This window comes from Neofelis nebulosa, chromosome 2, assembly GCF_028018385.1.
Source record: "Neofelis nebulosa isolate mNeoNeb1 chromosome 2, mNeoNeb1.pri, whole genome shotgun sequence".
Taxonomy (NCBI): Eukaryota; Metazoa; Chordata; class Mammalia; order Carnivora; family Felidae; genus Neofelis; species Neofelis nebulosa.
In genome coordinates this window covers 61,936,066-61,956,371 of record NC_080783.1, presented here as the reverse complement: position 1 = coordinate 61,956,371, position 20,306 = coordinate 61,936,066, and the positions used below count along the sequence as shown (strand labels likewise).

General features: G+C 41.3%; 1 protein-coding gene across 1 annotated transcript in view; it reads right to left on the bottom strand.

Annotated features, from left to right (window-relative positions):
* Window positions 1–15,859: 15,859 nt before the first annotated feature.
* METTL8 (methyltransferase 8, tRNA N3-cytidine) overlaps window positions 15,860–20,306 on the bottom strand; it is a 98,263-nt gene continuing 93,816 nt past the window's right edge. Inside the window, exon 12 of the transcript XR_009257280.1 lies at window positions 15,860–18,263. The gene's annotated coding sequence lies outside the window, so the exon portion shown is untranslated. The remainder of the gene's footprint in view (window positions 18,264–20,306) is intronic.

The following is a 20,306-nucleotide window of genomic DNA, read 5'->3' as shown; positions in this document are numbered from 1 at the left end:
GGCTTCCATTTAGAATAAGATCTGGGCCCACTTATTATGCATGTCCACATTAACTGGACAGTTTACAGAATTTAAATGTAAAATGAGGAGAAAGCACAGAGGCAATGGCAATAGGATGGAAAATATAAAAGAAAAATATTTTTCAAGTGTTTGGAAGGAAATGACTACATTAACAAAAACCCCACAGCCACATGTTCACACTCTTATACTCCCATTTCATGTGCAAAGCCATCTCCGAAGTTCAGCTCCAGTTTCTTTGGGAGGAAAAGAAACAGAAGTAGGCACACCCATTCTAAGGGATGGGTTCCCAGAGCAGGAGTTACACCAATGTAGTCTCATCTCCATAGACATTCTTCTAATGATATTTATAGTTTATTTACCTAGGTTACTTATACCTTGTTCCAGGGAATATTCCAGGTAATATTATTAATATAAATCCTCATCTATATCATCCACAGATATTTACTGATATTTATTTAATGATATTTATTCATTCTTTATTCAACAATGTAAATTAAGATCTGTTCTGTACCAGATATTGTGTTAGGCACGAGGTAGCAGATGATACAAAGAAGAACAAAAACCAGTCCCTATTCTTTTTTTTTTTTTTGTCTTAATGTTTATTTATTTTTGAGAAGGAGAGAGAGCACATGAGCAAGGGAGGGACAGAGAGACGGGGAGACAGAGGATCTGAAGCAGGCTCTGCTCTCTCAGCACAGAGCCCGATGCAGGGCTCAAACTCACAAACCGGGAGATCATGACCTGAGCCGAAGTTGGGCGCTTAACCCACTGAACCACCCAGGTGCCCCAAGACTCGTCCCTATTCTTGAGGACCAGGTAATTTAGGAATAAAACCTATACGTAACCCCCTCAATTTAAATATAGCAACACTCTTCATGCAAAAATGATATACTGATTTTTTTTCTCTTTTTTCACTTTGGATTTATTTTCACATATACTTACACATGTACTTATCAGACATCTATTATGTACCAGGCAGTATGCAAGGAATTGGGGATATAAATTGGGCCAAACCAAAGAAGAATTTCAAAACAACATTCCATAACTCTAGAGATAGCAGAAAAGAAGTCAGAAGACATCTATTTGTAAATATGTGTGTCAGTGGAAGTGGAGCAGAGAACTAAGAAAATACCAAAAAAAGATTATATATATATATATATATAGTTCCTATGTGGCTTTGGAAGAGATCCTAAATTTTGTGGCGCATAGCGGGGAATAGGGAATAGTGAAGAACTAATGATTGTCTAATTCAACTTTCCTCAGGCTAATGTTACAACTAATCCCTGAGTATTCATTAGCTAGGGGCAGGAGGTGGGAATCTGGAGGGGAAGTTTAAATCCAGATTCCACTATTTGGTTCAAACATTAATTGCACAAAATCCACAAGAGATAATCTTGAATTAGCTGTAATTATTTATAAATAATAACACACAGGGGAAAAAAGTGGACACAAGACAGCTAGAAAAGGTAGTCCTCAAGAGAGAAGGAAAGCTGGAGGAGAGTAAAATAAAAGACAAAATCAGATAGTAACAGACCAAAAGAATAGCACCCTTTTTCCAGTCTTGCTGATTAGAATCCCGGTGTAAGGGGGGCGCCTGGGTGGCTCAGTCGGTTAAGCGTCCGACTTCGGCTCAGGTCATGATCTCTCGGTCCGTGAGTTCGAGCCCCGCGTCAGGCTCTGTACTGACAGCTCAGAGCCTGGAGCCTGTTTCACATTCTCTGTCTCCCTCTCTCTGACCCTCCCCTGTTCATGTTCTGTCTCTCCCTGTCTCAAACATAAATAAAACGTTAGAAAAAAAAAAATTTAGAATCCCAGTGTAAGCAAGCTTTAACTAATTGGTGTCATCAGTTTATGTACTCTATCTGCCTAGCTAATCCCTATGGAGCTGTGACGGTGTTCTGATCCTCGTATCCCCAAACCTAAGCACCGCACCTGGCCCAGAATTGACCTTCAGTAAGTGTTGGTTAAATAGATAAGAAAGTGAATCAAGGGGCACCTGGGTGGCTCAGTTGGTTGACTGTCCAACTCTTTTTTTTTTTTTAATGTTTATTTATTTTGAGAGAGAGAGAACAAGTAGGGGAGGGACACAGAGAGAGAGAATCCTAAGTAGGCTCTGTGCTGGCAGTGAAGAGCCTGACAAAAGGCTGGATCTCACAAACTGTAAGATCGTGACCTGAGCCAAAATCAAGAGTTGGACACCTAACTGACTGAGCCACCCAGGTGCTCCCCAAGCATCCAACTCTTGATTCAGCTCAGATCATGATCAGTCGTGGGATTGAGCCCTGAGTCAGGCTCTGTGCTGAGTGTGGAGCCTGCTTAAGTCTCTCTCTCTCTCTCTCTCTCTCTCTCTCTCTCTCTCTCTCACTCTGCCCCTCTCCCCTGTTCATGTTCTTAATCTCTCTAAAATAAATAAATAAAATAATAACAATAATAATAATGTGAATCAAATGAAGAAGATAGAAATAAACATGCACATGTGTTCATAGGAGGCTCTAATTGTATCTCCTAAGTTTCGGGATACTGTATCCTCATTTTCATCATCTTATTTCTCATTTCTTCCGTGACCTATTGGTTATTAAGGCACAAGGTTGTTTAATTTCCACACATTTGTGAGTCTCCCAGATTTTCCATAGGGAAATGATAATGTTAAACATCAGTTTGGGGAGCCCAAGATGAACACAATTTGGAGAGGACATGAAAACACAGATTAAACACAAAGTTTCCTGGTGATCTCTACTCAGAATGAACTCGTCTATATAAACCTGCCCTCCAGCTCTCCATCCGGAGAACACATATGAGCTCAGCAAGTACATATTCTTCCAAAGTACAGCTGAGAAATATATGTCCAATTTATACATGGTACCAGACACAGTGAGGTGGGGCATGTGGCAGAATCAGGATTCTGAGCAGGATTCCAGGCAGGATTCCAAGCTTAGGTTCAAATTCCTATTCTGCCATTTTTTGGCTGCATGAGCGTTGGAAAGGTACTTAATCTCCTTAGGTTTCGATTTCCTTCTTTATAGAATGGGGATAATAGTAGTACCTATCTTATAAGGTTATTGTAATAATAATAAGAATTCCTATAAAACACTATAGTAACACCATTGAAACACCATTGAAAGCGCCATAGTAAGCTTTCAATAAATGTTAGCCAGTATTATTTTACTTATTTATTTTGAGAGAGACAGAGACAGCACAAGTGGGGGAGGGCAGAGAGAGAGAGAGAGAGAGAGAGACAGAGAGAGAGAGAATCCCAAGCAGGCTTCTCCATGTCTGCACAGAGCTGGACGCAGGGCTTGAACTCATGAAACCATGAGATCATGACCCGAGCTGAAAGCCAGAGTTGGATGCTTAACCGACAGAGCCACCCAGGCGCCCCAGCCAGTATTATTGTCATCAGTTTGGGCCCTGAAATCTGAAGCTTGTAATATCAACTGTGCTGCTGTACCTCTGGGTTCCCACTGAGTAGAACTGGAGCCAGATTTCTGGTCTTGACTCCTGGTTCTCCCGTGTAATGGCTACGTGACCTTCATCAGATTATTCATCTCTCTCTCTCAGTGTCTTCATCTCTAAAAGGGGGTTCAGAAGGACTCTCACAAGGATTCTATGAGCAGACGGATTAATATAGGTACATGTCTCTACAGTAGAGCCCACTCATGCTAAGGAGGAACCCCGTCCTAGCAGTGATGAGATTTAAATTTTTGCTAAGGAGGCACACAAAAACCAAATGAGGAGGAAATGAAACAAAACAGTTACAAATTGTGAAAAGTACTATGTGAACAATAAAACAGGGCTGAAATAGAGAATGGAGGGGAGGGGGAACTAATTAAAATATTAGGTGACTAAGGAAGCCTTTCCTGAGGAGGAAACATTTGAGAGAGCTAAAGGAAAAAAGGATGAAAAGGACCAAAAATATCCTAATCTCAACGTTGCTGAGAACTGAAGGAATAACTTTCCAGGAATAGGGAATGGGAGGCGCAAATGGCCAGAAGTGCATTTCAAATGGAATTCCTAACAATATTTGTAATTGTGTAATTCTTTTTTTTAATGTATATATGTTTGTTTATTTTAAGAGAGAGAGAGAGAGAGAGGGAGGGGCAGAGAGAGGGAGACACAGAATCTGAAGCAGGCTCCAGGCTCCAAGCTGTCAACACAGAGCCCGACCAGGGGCTGGAACTCAGAAGCCATGAGATCATGACCTGAGCTGAAGTCGGCCACTTAACCGACTGAGCTACCCAGGTGGCCCTGCAATTGTGTAATTCTTTGATAAATATATCATATTTACAGAAACATGATATAAAATGATATAACATGACTAGACATGAGAACATGGGCAGATACATCTGCCTGAAACTTGGCATTTCACTGAGCTCTGCACATGTGCTACACTGGCATACTAATGTGTACAATTTTATGTAAGGGGACATGTGTAGACCTGAATTTTCATAGAAGACTAATGCAGACCTAAATCTTCCTAATTAATGATACATTTGAGATATTCAAACAAGATATAGATATAGATATATAGATATGTAAAATCACACGAAGAAATGTCTGTGAAGTCCTGAAATAATTTCACTAAACTCTCAGTGCCACAGAATCGTATGAAAAGCACCGCTGCAAAAAGATCCCAGGTGGGAAAATATTATCACTGTCCGCCATTCTCTCCCCACTGGCTGGTTTTGTTTCATTCAGTCATTCAACATTTACTGAGCCCTATGCTGGTTATTCTTCATCTCCTGCCCCCTTCTTGCTCTGATCAATTCTCTACTCTGCTCCACACTGCTTAGTGCCCTGGAAGGTGAGAGGTGACCTCTAAGGACGGCATCATTCAGGATCCTTTGCCCTCTGGCTTTTGATTCTCTACGGCCAGTGGAGCGCAGAAGAAGATGAAAGGCAGGTGGTCTCCCTGCTTGGCTCCACAGTTCTGGCGGTGACTGGCTCCCTCTATAAGTAGAGCTCTTCCTAGCTGATCCTCTAACGTGCCTGTAGTGCTCACCAGCTCTGGTGACATCATCTCCTTCCCTTGTTTAGGCTGAGTGTTAACTGCTCCCCTCTGTTGCTAGTCTCTTGATGCTTCAGCATCTTTTGTGGATTTCCTGCCCATACTTCTATAAATCCTCCCTTTGTTAAAATTTCTTCAAAGTCTAAACCGAGTAGATTTTCTTTTTGCTGCTAAGACACCGACTTGGACAAGCCTCTACGATGTTCGAAACCAGTCCTTTCCAATAAAAAACATAAAGGGCGTCACATATATAATTTTAAACTTTCTAGTAAGTAAAAAAAAAGCAGAAAAAATGAATTTTAAAAGGTTTAACTCAGTGTCTCCAAAGTATTTATCATTTTAATGTAAAATTAATTAATGTGATCAATATAAAACTTTATCAATGACATATTTTACATTCTCTTATTCCTATGTCAAACTCTGTATTTTACACTCAAAGCTTGTCTCAATTTGAACTAGTCACATTTCAAATGCTCAATAGCCGCAGTTCTAGATACCGTGTTAGGGCTGGATATATAGAGATGAAGGATACTGTCCCTATATCACAGAGTTGATGGTCCAGTAAGAATGATGGACAAGCAAATCACCCCCAAACAATGTAGTAAATGCTTAATTAGTGCTATGAACAAGATCCTATGGAAGTAGAGCTCTTTCTAAACACCAGTGGTGCTGAGAGAGGAGACAATTGTAATACGAGTGGCTCTTGCATGCTGATTAGGATTCCACCAAGAAAATGAGAGTGAAGAGGGCAATACAAGCAGAGGAAGAATCCTTGCCTTTCCATCTTCTCTAGCTATGTCAACTCTTCTTTGCCTCTACACCAAAGATGGGTATCCTGACCACCTAGGGTACACTTGGGTCTCCCTTGCTATCCTGGTCTGGATTTGGGTAGATCTCCACAGACTCAGCACAGGCTCTGGAATGAGGAGTTTTTGAAGGGAACTCAACCAGGACATAATGGAGAGGGTGCTGGTGAGACATGTGTGAGGAGAACGCCTATAAACAGACATGTTGAGAAAACCTGGATCCATTTTCCTATGGTAATGTAAATCTGGCCACTGACAGGTTCAGTTGGTGCAGGTTCCTGGGCACAAAGCAGAGCTATAATTTCATCTCATCTGTTTGCTCTGCTATTCAATAAGTATTGTCACTGGACTGATATTAGAACTTATTTGTTGCAATCCTTTGGAGATGCTTCATTTGTTGTTGTTTTTCATCTATTGTCCTTAGATGAACCTCATTTCTCTAGTGGTTCTGAGGATTTAAGGACCAAAACTGACCTTCTCAAAGTCTGTCTCTCTTACATGAAAATTCTACTGTCTATGTCCGTCTTCCCATTTCAAAACACAGATTCCCTATAGGACAGCTCAAGAAGTTCTTATCTCTTGTCTGAGAGACACTGGTGGTTCTCTGCCCTTTGAACGGAGAGTAGAACTTAAATGACATTAAAGGAATGGTCACATCTTTCATGCCTCACGTTACCTTCTCCACCTACGTTGTTAGATATCTTTGGAAGATTCATCTGACTCTCCTGAATCCCCTGACTTCTGTTTCCTAGCATAAAAGCATTTCACACATATAACATTAACAAAATAGAGCCCCCACCTTTCAAACCCAGGGCCTCAAGTGAAGTTCCTCTTTAGGATAGTAGGAAATGATGCTCCTCAGGAAGCATCTGATGCTCTTTAGGAAGTAAAGTACCTACTGATCTCTTCAGGTGACTCCATAGTGCTTAAAAGCTGGTGATATCAGCTTAATAGGTTGCTTTTTGAAGGATACCCAAACAGTAACGGGAGAGAAAAGGAGGATGAGGCACTATTCTTAGATACTAAAAAAGAAGTATGCACTTAACTCAGACAAACATTCTGGCGCCTTTCTGTATGAGCAGAGCTCTGATTTCCAGGAGGTTGGAAAGCTACAGCTGTTTACATCCTTTGTCTGCCACAGTCAGATGGTATACACTGTAGCCTTATTTTCCTTGTCTCCTTAAATCAACCATAAATCATTTTCAGTGCTGAGCTTTCCACAAAAATTCCCTGTGGTTTCTTTCGGTCTCTCACTCCAACTATCATATTGCGATTCCCATTGGCAATAATGTCAGCATCTGTTCTCCATACCAGCACTATTTGCAAATACTTTGAGACCAAGTCCTTGATTACCACTCAAAAGTTCAACTTCTGTTTTCTCAGAGCCAAAACACATACTGTAATATCCAGTTTAAACAGTTTCCAATCCTCATCTGGGCAGCGGACTTCTTCAGTCCTCCCATTACTCATATACATTTTTTTTTTTATTGCTCTTTATCCTTTTCCTTCAAGTTGCTCATTGTATAGATGATTAACTTTTGTCTTGAGCATCACTAACTCTGCCATTCTGAGCTTTGCTTCCTTCCCTCCCTAAGGATCTCTTCCATCCATGATGTTGTAGAATCTAAGATGTTCTTTTACGCCCAAAGGCAATTTATTTATTTAAAATGTCCTTCATTTTAAGTAATCTCTACACCCGGTGTGGGGCTCCAACTCATGACCCTAAGATTAAGAGCCGCATGCTCTTCTGACGGAACCAGCCGGGCACCCCCCAAAGGCAGTTTATTGATGCCACCTTTTTGTTTTTCTTTTGAGTGGTCTAAGACCTCAGCATGCCAGGAATCGGGGCACAGTTGCACACAAAGAATCAATTACTCTTAAAGAGAAATCTCCATGGCTTACATCTGCCTCCCTTTCATTTTTCTGGCTTAAAACAGCCACCGTTTTGTTTGTTTGTAATGTGCGTGTAGGTACATGGCTTGTTTTTGGTTTGGGTTTTGTGGGTGAGTGTATGTGTGCGGTTTGCTTTTGCTTTTGTTTATTTGTTATTTTTCTAAATGACTTGGTTGAACCATTTCTTCCGCAGAGCTGGGCGTGCCCTCCTGAGAACTGGCCACAGCCAACATTTTTGTTTTGAGCTGCCCCTTTTGCATAGACACTGTGTTTCTGGACTTCTGAGAAAACACTCATATGCTCATGTGTGCCTATGTACAAACACACCCAAAACTAATATGGAAATTGAAACAATGATCTGGGATTAAATACTTCACCAAACCCAGCAGACCAAAGGGATCACATCTATATTATATAAAGAGCTCTTTTATAAAAGTTAATCAAAGATATGTATGTATTTATGCAAGAACTAGAAGAAATCATGTAAACTGTAAAGAAAACCACTACTATCCTATTGTATAACTAATACCGATGCTACTAACGCTAATACCAACATTTTTTGAAGATTTTCCATGTGCCAGATCCTGTTCTATATGCTTTACATTTAGAAATCTATTTAATCCTGGGGCGCCTCAGTGGCTCAGTCGGTTAAGCATCGGACTTCAGCTCAGGTCACGATCTCGCAGTCCGTGAGTTCGAGCCCCGCATCGGGCTCTGGGTTGATGGCTCAGAGCCTGGAGCCTGCTTCCGATTCTGTGTCTCCCTCTCTCTCTGCCCCTCCCCCGTTCATGCTCTGTCTCTCTCTGTCTCAAAAATAAATAAACGTTAAAAAAAAATTAAAAAAAAATATTTAATCCTTACAACAACTCTATAGGCAGGTACTATTATTATCCTGTGTACCGATGAGAAAATGGAGCCACAGAGAGGTTGAGCGACTCACCCATGGTTACACAGCCAGATAGATGGCAGAAGGAAAAATGGGACAATTCACAGAAGATAAACTGCGATCACAAATGGAAAAATATTCAAGATTTCCAGTAATCAGAGAAATGTGCATTAAGACAGTAAGTGTAATTTCATACCTCATTTTTGGTGAGGCTGTGGTTAAGCTGTCACTCTCAGATATGGTGGCAACCATGTAAATCAGTGCAAGCTTTTAGGAAAGCCATTTGTCAACACTTTCAAACAACCATAAAGAGGCTCCCTTTAACTCAGTTATGATACACCTAAAAATTTATTCTTAGAAAGTTATTCAAATGACAGTCATGCTAATAGAAAGTTTGCTGCAGCATTCTCGGTTATCAAATATTGAAAGCAATCTAAATGTCCAAATACAAGAAATAACTTAGGTAAACTATGGTACATTAACGAAATGGGATATTATGCAGCCATTTAAACTATAATTATGAGCCATAATGGTAAAATAAAAATGTTATGTAACATCAAGTAAAGTGAGCCAGATATAAAATTTTACCTATTTTATGGTTACAACTATGTAAAATTATGTATACATATGTTCAAGGACCAGAACGGAATATAAAATGATAATAATTAAGATGTTAGGATGGCACCTTAAATCCATTTAATCATGTTTATTTATTTTTGAAAGAGAGAGAGAGTATAAGTAGGGGAGGGGCAGAGAGAGAGGGAGGCACAGAATCCAAAGCAGGCTCCAGGCTTGATGTAGGGCTCAAACCCAGAAACCATAAGATCATGACCTGAGATGAAGTTGGATGCCCAACCCACTGAGCCACCCTGGCGCCTCTTAAATCCATTTTTTAATCTAATTTTAATTGCCTTTATTTCTGTTGTTTTCCATATGTTGGCAAAGCCCAAAGTTGGGAAAAAATAAAAGATGATGTTTTTGCCCTTTGATAATGCATAATTTAGCTGAGAATTCAAAGAATCATTGACTTTTAGAGCTGGAAGGGACCTTATCAAACTCTTGGTACAACTTCCTAATTTTGCAGCTAAATATTCTGAGGCAGGAAAAGACTGACTTACTCAATGACACATATTGAATTTGGAGCCAGAACTTACAACCCAAAAATGCAAATCAGCCTTGCGTATATTTAGGGTACAATTTTCAATGAGAAATTAAATTGTGAGGACCCTATCCTGAAATATATCATGTCAATAAAAAAAAGACGATTTTTATCTAACTTTACTTTCTTACTACACTATCAGCTGCTTCCTTTCCCCACCTAAAACAAGCTTTATGCCAAAGCAAGATCCCTGTCTAATTCTTGACTATACAGTACACATCATGCATATTTTTGGCATTTAAAAAATGTCAAAATATTTATAAAGAAGATGAGTATTTCAGTAACAATGGGAAAGCTGCTAGTCATTCTCCTGTGATGGTAACAGCAGGAATTCAATTGAGATTGATAAATCAATTAAATTGAATTTCACTTTCAAACATTAAAACAAAGTTTTTTTTCAACAGTGACTAAAAAAATCTATCCAAACCTCTTCAAAACTAGTTTCTGGGATAGAAATGAAGAATATGAGTGAATATATAAATGTTTACTAAGCCTTGCTGAGAGGCCCTCATCTACTCACCTGCGACCACAGAAGGAAAGTATGTCTTCAGGAAGCGACCCATCTGTCAGGTGAAGCTTTTTACTCTTAAACCCATTTAGATTATGATAGATTTTGGCTGAGCTCTTTGAAAGGGCACGTGGAAAACAATAAACACGGGAAAAGCCTAAAGAAAATTTGGAAGTTGCAGACTGGTGTGGGGGATACTAAAGTTGTTCTAGTTTGGGGGTGGGTGTGGTTTACATGGTATCTAAATGGGATGTGGTTTACGAGGTATCATTTGGATGGGGGCTGCCAAATGTGTGGCGGTGATTGGATGGAAGCTGGTGGTGCAGGCGGTGAAAGAATTCATCTGAGGTGAAACAAAGGAGATGGAAGTTTATTGAACACACCGCAAGGAGTGGCGGGCAGGCCAACAGAGGAGAGGCTATCTACAAGGAGCCCTGGGCGGGGGCTGTTTTTAGAGGTGGAAGATGAGGAGGTATAGGGACAAATGGAATCTTCCCCTTTTTTGGTAACTGTACCTGGTTGTAAGTAGCCCATTGGCAGGTAGGGCCTGTGGATACTTTGGGGTGGGTCCCCTGGTGGGCTTGTCTGTAGTCAGCCAGGAGGTTGCTGTGGCCCTTGCTACCTTCCATTGATCAAGCCTATTTGCCTAAAAGCAGCCTCTGTGGTTTATACGAAGCCCACAAGGCTGATTGGGAAAGGAAATCTTGAGGCTACGGTGTGTTCACTAATGGGATTCAAACATGTTTAGGTGGACTGGCTTATAGCACAGTGAGCTCTGGGGCATCGACCCAATAACGCCAGTGATAGTGATGGTTGCTTCCACCAGTAGCCTGTACCTGAGCCTCAGCAGCAGTAGGAACCTGCACTGGCTTTGGGGACTGGGACTGGAGGGAGGCCCTCTCACTGAGTTTGGTGGAAAACGCTGGATGCCATTTAACACAGGTTAAGAGAGCTGTTGAGACCCCTTTAAGGTCTAAGGAAAGAGAAAGTAGAGAAAACTAAGGAATAAGAAAGGAAGACTTTTTTTTTTTTTAAATATTTATTTTGAGAGCTAGAGAGAGAGAGAGAGAAAAAGAAAGAGCCCGTGCATGTTCGAGCAGGGAAGGGGCAGAGAGAGAATTCCAAGCAGGCTCCATGCTGAGTGTGGAGCCGGACTCTTAGCTTGGCTCTCAACACCTGGAGATCATGACCTGAGCTGAAATCAAGAATCAGATGCTTAACCAACTTGAGCCACCCAGGCCCCCCAAAAAAGGAAGACTTTTTTTTTTAATGTTTATTTACTTTTGAGAGAGAGAGAGCATGAGCAAGAGAGGGCCAGAGGAGACACAAAATCTGAAGCAGGCTCCAAGGCTTTGAGCTGTCAGCACAGAACCAGATGTGGGGCTTGAACTTACGAACTGTGAGATCATGACCTGAGCCGGAGTCAGATGCCCAACCGACTGAGCTACCCAGGCGCCTCAAGAGAGGAAGACTTTTAAGGAGAAACTACTTATACATACAATCTGTAGTTTCAAGTTAATATTCACATATTTATGTTAAGAAATCTATTCAAATTTAACAATTTTACTTTGCTTTTTTACAACTCTAAGCCAGTTGAAAATTCATGGAATTCTCTGGGATATTTTTCTTTCAGTTACACTCTAACCCAGTGGTTCTCAACTCTGGCTAAATAACAAAATCTCTGAGAGAATAAAAAACAACCATCCAGGTCGCCTGGCTGGCTCAGTCAGCAGAGTGAGTAACTCTTGATCTCTGGGTTTTGAGTTGGAACCCCACATTGGGTGCAGAGATTACTTAAAAATGAAATCTTTTGGGGTGCCTGGGTGGCTTAGTTGGTTAAGTGTACGACTTCAGCTCAGGTCATGATCTCTCAGTTCGTGAGTTCAAGCCCCACATCTGGCTCTCTGCTGTCAGCAGGAGCCTACTTTGGATCCTCTGTTCCCCTCTTTCTCTGCCCCTCCCCCACTCAGTCTCCCTCTCTGTCAAAAATAAAATAAACATTAAAAAAAAGTAAAATATTTCAAAAAACCCACAACAACCAATCAATGCAGATGCATGAAATCAGAATCTGGTGGTGGAACCTCGGGATCAGTAATTTTAAGAGCTCCCAGATGTTTCTAATGAACAGCTAAGGTAGAGATCAATTTGCTCCAATGGGAACAGATAGAAATTTTCTAGAACACTGGGGTGCTTGAATGGCTCAGTCGGTTGAGCATCTGACTCTTGATTTTAGCTCAGGTCATGATCTCACGGTTTGTGAATTCAAGCCCCACATCAGGCTCTGTGCTGACAGCGCAGAGCCTGCTTGGGATTCTCTCTCTCTCTGCCCTTCCTGTGTGCGGCTGTCTCTCTCTCTCTCAAAATAAATAAACTTAAAAAAAAAGGCAAAACAGGGGTGCCTGGGTGGCTCAGTCGGTTGAGTGTCAGACTGTTGTTTTTGGCTCAGGTCATGATTTCAGGGTCATAGGATCTGACACTAAGCATGGAGCCTGCCTGGGATTCTCTCTCTCCCTCTCCCCCCCTAGCACATGTGCAAATGCACTTTCTCTCTCTCTCTCAAAAATGAAAAAGAATGAGGGGTGCCTGGATGGCTTAGTTGGCTAAGCATCCGAGGCTTGATTTTGTGAGATCGATTTTTCTCATCAGCACAGAGCCTCCTCGGCATTCTCTCTCTCCCTATATTTCTGCCCCTCCCCCACGCTGTTTCAAAATAAATAAAAACTTCTATTAAAAAAAGATAAGCATGAACTCTGAAGGGAGATGCAAGGTCAGAAAAAGGAAAATGAATACTCTGGTCAGAAGGCAGGAGGCTGGAAGTTGGAAGAAACGTAGTGCCTAAAATTCCAAACAAAGGCCCTCAACAAATGCTGGAGTTCTTATGTCATGCCAGCACGCTGTGTGGGGAAGTCAGATGTTAACAGCTTTGCTTCAGGCCCTCTCCACTTACCCATCACTTCCAACCATGAGGATTTGTGGAAGGCCTGAAAGGTTCCCACGTTTGCTTGGTGAAGGGTTTTGATGATCCATACTTAGGGGTGGAAGCTTATGAGAAAGTCATGCAGTGGGGGAAGCCCAGCATCTCCCGTCCTTAAGTCCTCTCTCCTGGACCAGGCAATGAATGTGTACGGAAACTGCCAGGCCAAGTCCAAGTGGGCGGGCATAGTGAGGAATAGCAGGAGGCAGGGTGGTGTGTGTGGAAAGCAGGTGGGAAGGGCCAAGAGCTAGAGCCAGAAGGCGGCAAGTTCAAGATTTTGGAAGGCTGAGCTGAACATAAGGGCTGATTTTCTTTTTCCTTTTTAAAAATTGTAGTAAAATATACCTAACACAAAATTTACCATCTTAAACATTTTTAGTATGTAGCTCAGTGACATTAAGTGCATTCATTCACGCTGTTGTGTTACCATCACTACCAGCCATCCACAGAACTCTTTTCATCTTGCAAAACTACGACTTTACCATTAAATGCTAACTCCCCATTTTCCCAGTCCCTTGCAACCACAATTCGACTTTCTGTCTCTATGAATTTGACCATTCCAGGTACCTCAAATGGAGGTGGGATGGAATCATACCATATTTGTCCTTTCGTGATTGGCCGATTTTACTTAGCATAATGCCCTCAAGGTTCACCCATGTTGTAGCATGTGTCAGAATTTTTAATTGTTAATTTTTTTTTTTAATTTGAGAGAGAGAACATGAACAGGGGAGAAGGACAGAGGGAGAGAGAAAAAGAATCTTCAGCAGGCTCCATACTCATGGAGCCTGAAGTGGGGCAAGATCCTATGACACTTATATCGTGACCTGAGCCGAAATCAAGAGTCAGACTCTCAACTGAATGAGACACCCTTCTTCCTTTTTAAGGCTTAATAATATTCCTTTGTGTGTATGTATCATGTTTTGTTTACCCATTCATCTGTTGATGGACACGTGCGTTGTTTCCATCTTTTGCGAATAATGCTGCTATACACATGGATGTACAAATATCATTTTGGGTCCCTGCTTTCAATTATTTTGGGTATATAACAAGAGGTGGGATTTCTGGTCATATGGTAATTCTATCTTTCATTTTTTGAGACACCACCATCCACCATGATGTTTCCATAAGTGCTGCACCATTTTACCTTCCCATCAATAGTGTATAAGCATTCTAATTTCTCCATATCCTTGCCAACATTTATTTTCTGCTTCTTGGTGGTCTTCATCCTAATAGGTGTGAGGTGCCATCCCACTGCTTTTTTAATTAGTGATGTCCAACACCTACCTGCCATCTGAGTGCCTTCTCCAAAGAAATGTCTATTTAAGTCCTCTGCTTATTTTATAATAGGGTAGTTTTGGTTTTTGTTGTTGAGTTGTAGGAGTTCTTTATATATTCTGGATATTAACCCCTTATCAAATACACAATTTGTGAACATTTTCTCCCATTCTGTGGATCACCCTTTCACTATGTTGAGTGTGTCCTTTGATGTACAGATTTTTTTATTTTGATGTAGCCCAGTTGATCTTTTTGGATTACAAAAAGATTCTTTTGTTGTTTGTGCTTTTGGTGTCATTTTCCAAGTAATCACTGTAAAACTTGTGTTATGAAGCTTTTCTCTTGTTTTCTTCTAAGAGTTTTATAGTTTTAGGGCTTACGTTAAGTTTTGTTTTTTTTTTTAATCCATTTTGAGTTCATTTTTCTGTTTTACAAATGAAGGGTCCAACTTAATCCTTTTGCAAGTGGATATTCAGTTTTCCCAACATAATTTATTGAGAAGATTGTCCTTTCCCTATTGAATGGTGTTGGCACCCTTTAAAAAAATCATTTGATCATATATATGCAAGGTTTATTTCTGGGCTCCACAGGGGCTAATTTTTGAGTTTGTGTGAGACTCAGGTGATAAATGTGACCAAAGGTAAGCCAGACCGGGTTCCCTGCTTGGAGGATCAGGTGAATGGTGTACGTGCAAGGAGTGGGGCTTTGTAGCACTATTACTAGGGAGAGTCTTGTAGATCTCTTGAAGGCAGCCCAGATATCATCTCAGTCGTGACCAGTTAGATGGATTGTGGTGATGCTGAATGGTGCTGAGAGATACGGTGAGTGGAAGCCCTAAATGCTGTGAAGGAGGTGGTCTGTGTAGAGTTATGGGTAGTATTATTAAAAGTGATCTTGGACAACAGAGGGTATATGGTACAGGGGCTACATCTTGAGGACTTTTTTTCACATGCTTTGTTTGTCTTTCACTGGGTATCACACGACTAGATTTGTTCATGGAGGGCCTTGGAAAGGGTCTCAAACATGAGGATGTCAACTGATATGGTACAGTAGGGTAGACTGTGGCAGTGCTGGCCAGTGGAGCCAAGAGGTTTAAGTAGGTGCCTGGAGCTAGGCAATTTACGTGAGAGATAGTTGCCACAACTCAGACAAATGGGCATCCGGCCTAAGTTGCAGGCATCTAAGAAGCAAGGGCCCAGGACTTATTCACCCTAGTATTGTCAGTGTCCAACACAGTTTCTGGAACACAGTGGGTGCTTAATAAATGTTTGAACGGAATTGAATCTAAGCCAAGGAAACAGAAATGACTTTCTGAAATAAAAAACTCAACTCTTCATAGTTAGGAACAGTTTCTTATGGCTAATTTATTTATATTGCAGAAAGAGTCCATTTCTCCTCCTCTCCCCAAAAGAGACAAAGACTTGATCACCATCCTTTGTTAAAAAAAAAAAAAACACACAACTATTAGTGATAGATTAATAATGATCACTTATTAAGCACCAATCATCTCCAGGCACCATGCCTTACATTTGATGTGCTTTGTATTTTGTATTTGCAACAATCTTCAGGTCAGCAATATTGTCTCCAATTTATAGTTTAGGACACTGAGGCTCAGATACCCAGATGGGTCCCGTGTTTCTTCTCTGAGAACCCTTTTTGCCTGTTCCTCCCTGGGAACTATCATTCTCATCTTCTAGTGTGCTCTTCTAGGACAAATCAACATTTTCTTTAGCTTCTAAACACAGCCTTATAAATAAACTATTAATAATCTTATCTATCTCCGGCCTTCCCCAAGTTCCCCACGTTCTTTGAGTTTGGCATCAACTCTGTCTTTAAAACACCATTCAGTGGGGGGAAAAAAATCGCAAGTTTTGACTTCAACACAAGAATAATAGAATCATCTCCCTTCCCTTTTAAATCGGGATAGAAACTATTAAGCACCTGTTCACATATTCACAAAAAGCTATTTTTTAAAAAAGGAACAAGTAAAAGGAACAATAATCACCAGAAATCCTGGTGAGAGCTGGGTGGTGTGGTGTGGTTTTGGGTGCTTAATACAACCAAGTGTGTAAAAAGGATACCAGGCAACAGCACTGAGCACCTGAACTACACATTTTCTAGGTGCACAAGCCGGGTCCTGGTGCTGTACACCCAAAGGTGAAGGGACACAGGGTTCAGGAGGTGAAGCAGAACAAATAACGTGATGTGGGTTTAGTCGTCTCCCGTGGTCTAGAGTAGGGCAGCTCAAGGTGTGGGCTGTGGGCAGATGCTAGTCTGTTTTATTGCCAGCCTGTGTCAAGGTAAGTAGAGAAACTGAATAAATTTACGTCTGTTGAATCTAATAAAAATCTTGGGCTTGTATATTACCCATCTTTATTTTCTCCTGTTCATCCCTTTATTTCCAAACACCAGAGCAGCGCTTGACATGTAGCTGGTATACACTGGCTGTCTGGGAGATAATAAGGAGAGATTGCTGGGGAGAGGGCAGAGACTAGGAAACACAATGCCAGGAACTGGAGGACGTCTTTTTTTTTTTTTTTCCTAGTAATTTATCTTTGAAAAGTATTGGTCTATGACAGGTTGCAAATAGGCAAAACAAAACAAAAGGCAACAACTCATCCTTTACCTCAGATAGTTTGAGAAGTGCTGGGCTAGAGCCATTTATTTGTTTTGCAAGTCAATATAGAAGCGGGGCTTGGCAGAGTTGTTAGATCTCCTGACCATTTATTTAGCAGTCTAGTAAAGATTTAAGTGTAGTAGGGTTTCCAGAATAATTCACTGGTAATACCTTTGGAAACTCACTTTTAGTTCCCAGCATTCCAACCGTCTACATGTGTCAGTGCATACCCTGAAGATTCCATCCATCACCAAGGCAGGTGCTCATAGACCTCGTCCACTGCCGCAAGATTATAGGTAAATGCTGAACAACTAGTGAAGGGGTAGCTCTCTAAGCCTACTACTCAGCAAGTCACAAAGGGCATAGTAGAGTCCACTCCACATTGCTCTAGCCTCAGTAGATGTGGCATAAGTTTACTAGGCACTTATAAACATTTCAGGTAACGCCCACTCCTGTTGTTTCTCGCCATGTGGAGGGACCCACCTGGTTTCTTTAATCCTGCTTTCTTCATTCCTGAGAGAGGTAGAGTACCTTATACAGGTGAATTTGGGAAACGAATTAGGCATGCTTAACCTAGTCCTCCTCCTCTCTCTCTCTCGGAAACTGGCTACTCTGTAAGAGGCTGTACAGGGGCAGACCCCCATGAGCACAGTCAATCTGTGGGTCTTGATTCCTGGATTGAATAGTAGGAAGCCAATTTTTCCCATGTACCCTGGGCCATTTTTCTCCAGTATCAGCTTCTCTCAGCTGGTTTGAAGTTTGGGCAGGAACACAGAGATATTTTGGGGGCTTCTCTCAAACCTAACTAAATGGTGGTGACTATACATTGAGGCCTTGTCTCATAGGCTATGCTGGCCTGCATTCTTCACGTGCCTTCCATTAGTCTTCTCGCAGAGGGTCAGAAGATCATGAATTACTTGGTGACTACATCATATTGATATGTAATCTGTACCTTCCTCTGTCATACTGGTGAATGAGGGCAATCTTCTGGCTCAATGTCCCCTTCTGCCTGCACTTCTCTGGGTGTGTTTCTCCTAAAGCTGTGTCCCATCTTTCCAGGTTTTTGAAGATCAATAAATTCATACTTTGTGACACATCATGATGGAAAACATAAGGGTCCTGGAATCAAAAGGAAGAATCAGATAAAAGGGAGTCTTTGCTCTTCCAAAAGGTATCAAGAACAAAATGTCTTACTAGCTGTTTCTATGGTATAATTTAGGTAAACAGGAAAAAGCTCATGGCCTCTCCAGCCTTTCCATTTCCAAAGCCAACTTAGGGCTCTTTTTTGGCTCTTTCTGAGCTAGGCCAGGGGGCATTTAAGTTTACAGCCCATTTCTCTGAGATTCAGTTACAAGTCACTCTTGCTATAATTTTCTCTGCCCTTGCATTTTTCTTTGGGTCACTGGAGCAGTATTTGGTCAATCTGCCTGTGAACACTGCTTACTTTCTCTAAGCCAGAGTGTGGCTTGCTTCTTCTGGTAGCCCTTCCTAGTGATGACTAGCTATGCCTGGCTGAGGTTGAGAAATGACTGACCCTAGATTCCTTGTCACCATATTGACTCTGTCAACTAGACCCTATTTATGCCCATGGCTTTGTATTTCTTTTCCCCACCCCCAATTATGGCCTTATTACTTTGTATTACAGATTAAGTCCTTAGGGGTGCCTGAGTGACTTAGTCCAACTGTCTGACTCTTGGTTTTGGCTCATGGTTCATGAGTTTGAGCCCCACATCGGGCTCTGCGATGACAGCCTGGAGCCTGCTTGGGATTCTCTGTCTCTCTCCTTCTCTCTCTGCCCCTTCCATGCTTGTGCTCACTCTCAAAATAAATAAGTACACTTAAAAAAAGAAAAGACAGTACCCACCCCCTTGATGTAGTTCTTTGTCAGTGTTTTCTATTTTTATCATTCAACTTTGCTAGTCCAAACATATTTTAATGTAAAAATGCATTAATATAGAAAAGCATAGGCTTCAGGTTTGGAAAGTGGTCCCTTTGGAAAGTTACTGACCTCATAGAACTATAAACAAATTCCCCAAGGTAGGATGAACCGAAAGTAACTTATATTCATATACAAACATAATTAAGTATAGATACAGTTGCATAAGTAAAATAAGATTTAATGTAAATGTGCCAAAGAGAAGAAAGAACCAAAAAAAAAAAAATGCATAAAACTTGAAATAAGAAAATGTCCAGAGGCACCTGGGTGGCTCAGTTGGGTGAGTGGCTGACTCTTGGTTTTGGCTCAGGTCATAATCTTACAGTTTGTGAGTTCAAGCCCCACGTCTTGTTCTTCACTGAGCATGGAGCCTGCTTGGGATTCTCTCTCTCCCTCTCTCTGCTCCTCCCCTGCTCACTGGCTCTTGAAATAAATAAACAAACATTAAAAGAAAATGTCCAACTGGATAATAACCAAAGCTTCATTAACTTAGCAGTCTTGGGGACCCAGAAAGTGAGGCAGCCCAAGCCAAATTCCTCTGGTGTTGCAGGTCCTTCTATACCAGCCCAGGCAACTGGCGATGGAACCAGAGCAGGGGCAAATGTTGTGCAGCACACTGTATTGTAGGTAAAAACCAGCAAACAGGGAATTCATTATTCTTGAAAGTTTCCCTGTGTACATGATCAGCTTCTGCGTGCACTTGGAGGAGAGACAACCCTATTAAAATGCCTTTTAAAAAGTCAGAGCTAAATGACTATAAACATTAAAACTTTGAGGAATGGGGGTAAAATCTATGAGGAAAACATCAGCTTATGTATCCAGGGAATGAGCAGAACTTAATTCCCATTCCAGCATGGGGCTGCTGGGCACCAGGCTCCTTCCACTCTGGGTAGAAAACAAATCCCCAAGTTGCTACTGAGCCAAACTTTAAAGGCCAGTCAGGAAATGAGCAGCACTCCCGAATGGGAAAGACTGGATCAGTGTTTTTTCTAAAGTAAACAAAAGATCTGCAAAAGTATTTCCTTGCACTATTTGGCAAGAGAAAGAAGCACCTGGAGAGTGAGTTAGGATGAGAAACCATATAAGACATGGGAGTAAAACAAGGATGGTTATAATGAAGCTTTGTCTCACTAATCTCCAGAGCCCAAGTGTTCTATTAGGAAACAAAGCTGAAAATGAAGAGACACTCAGAAAGACTAGTTGATTAAGAATATATTCAGGGAAAG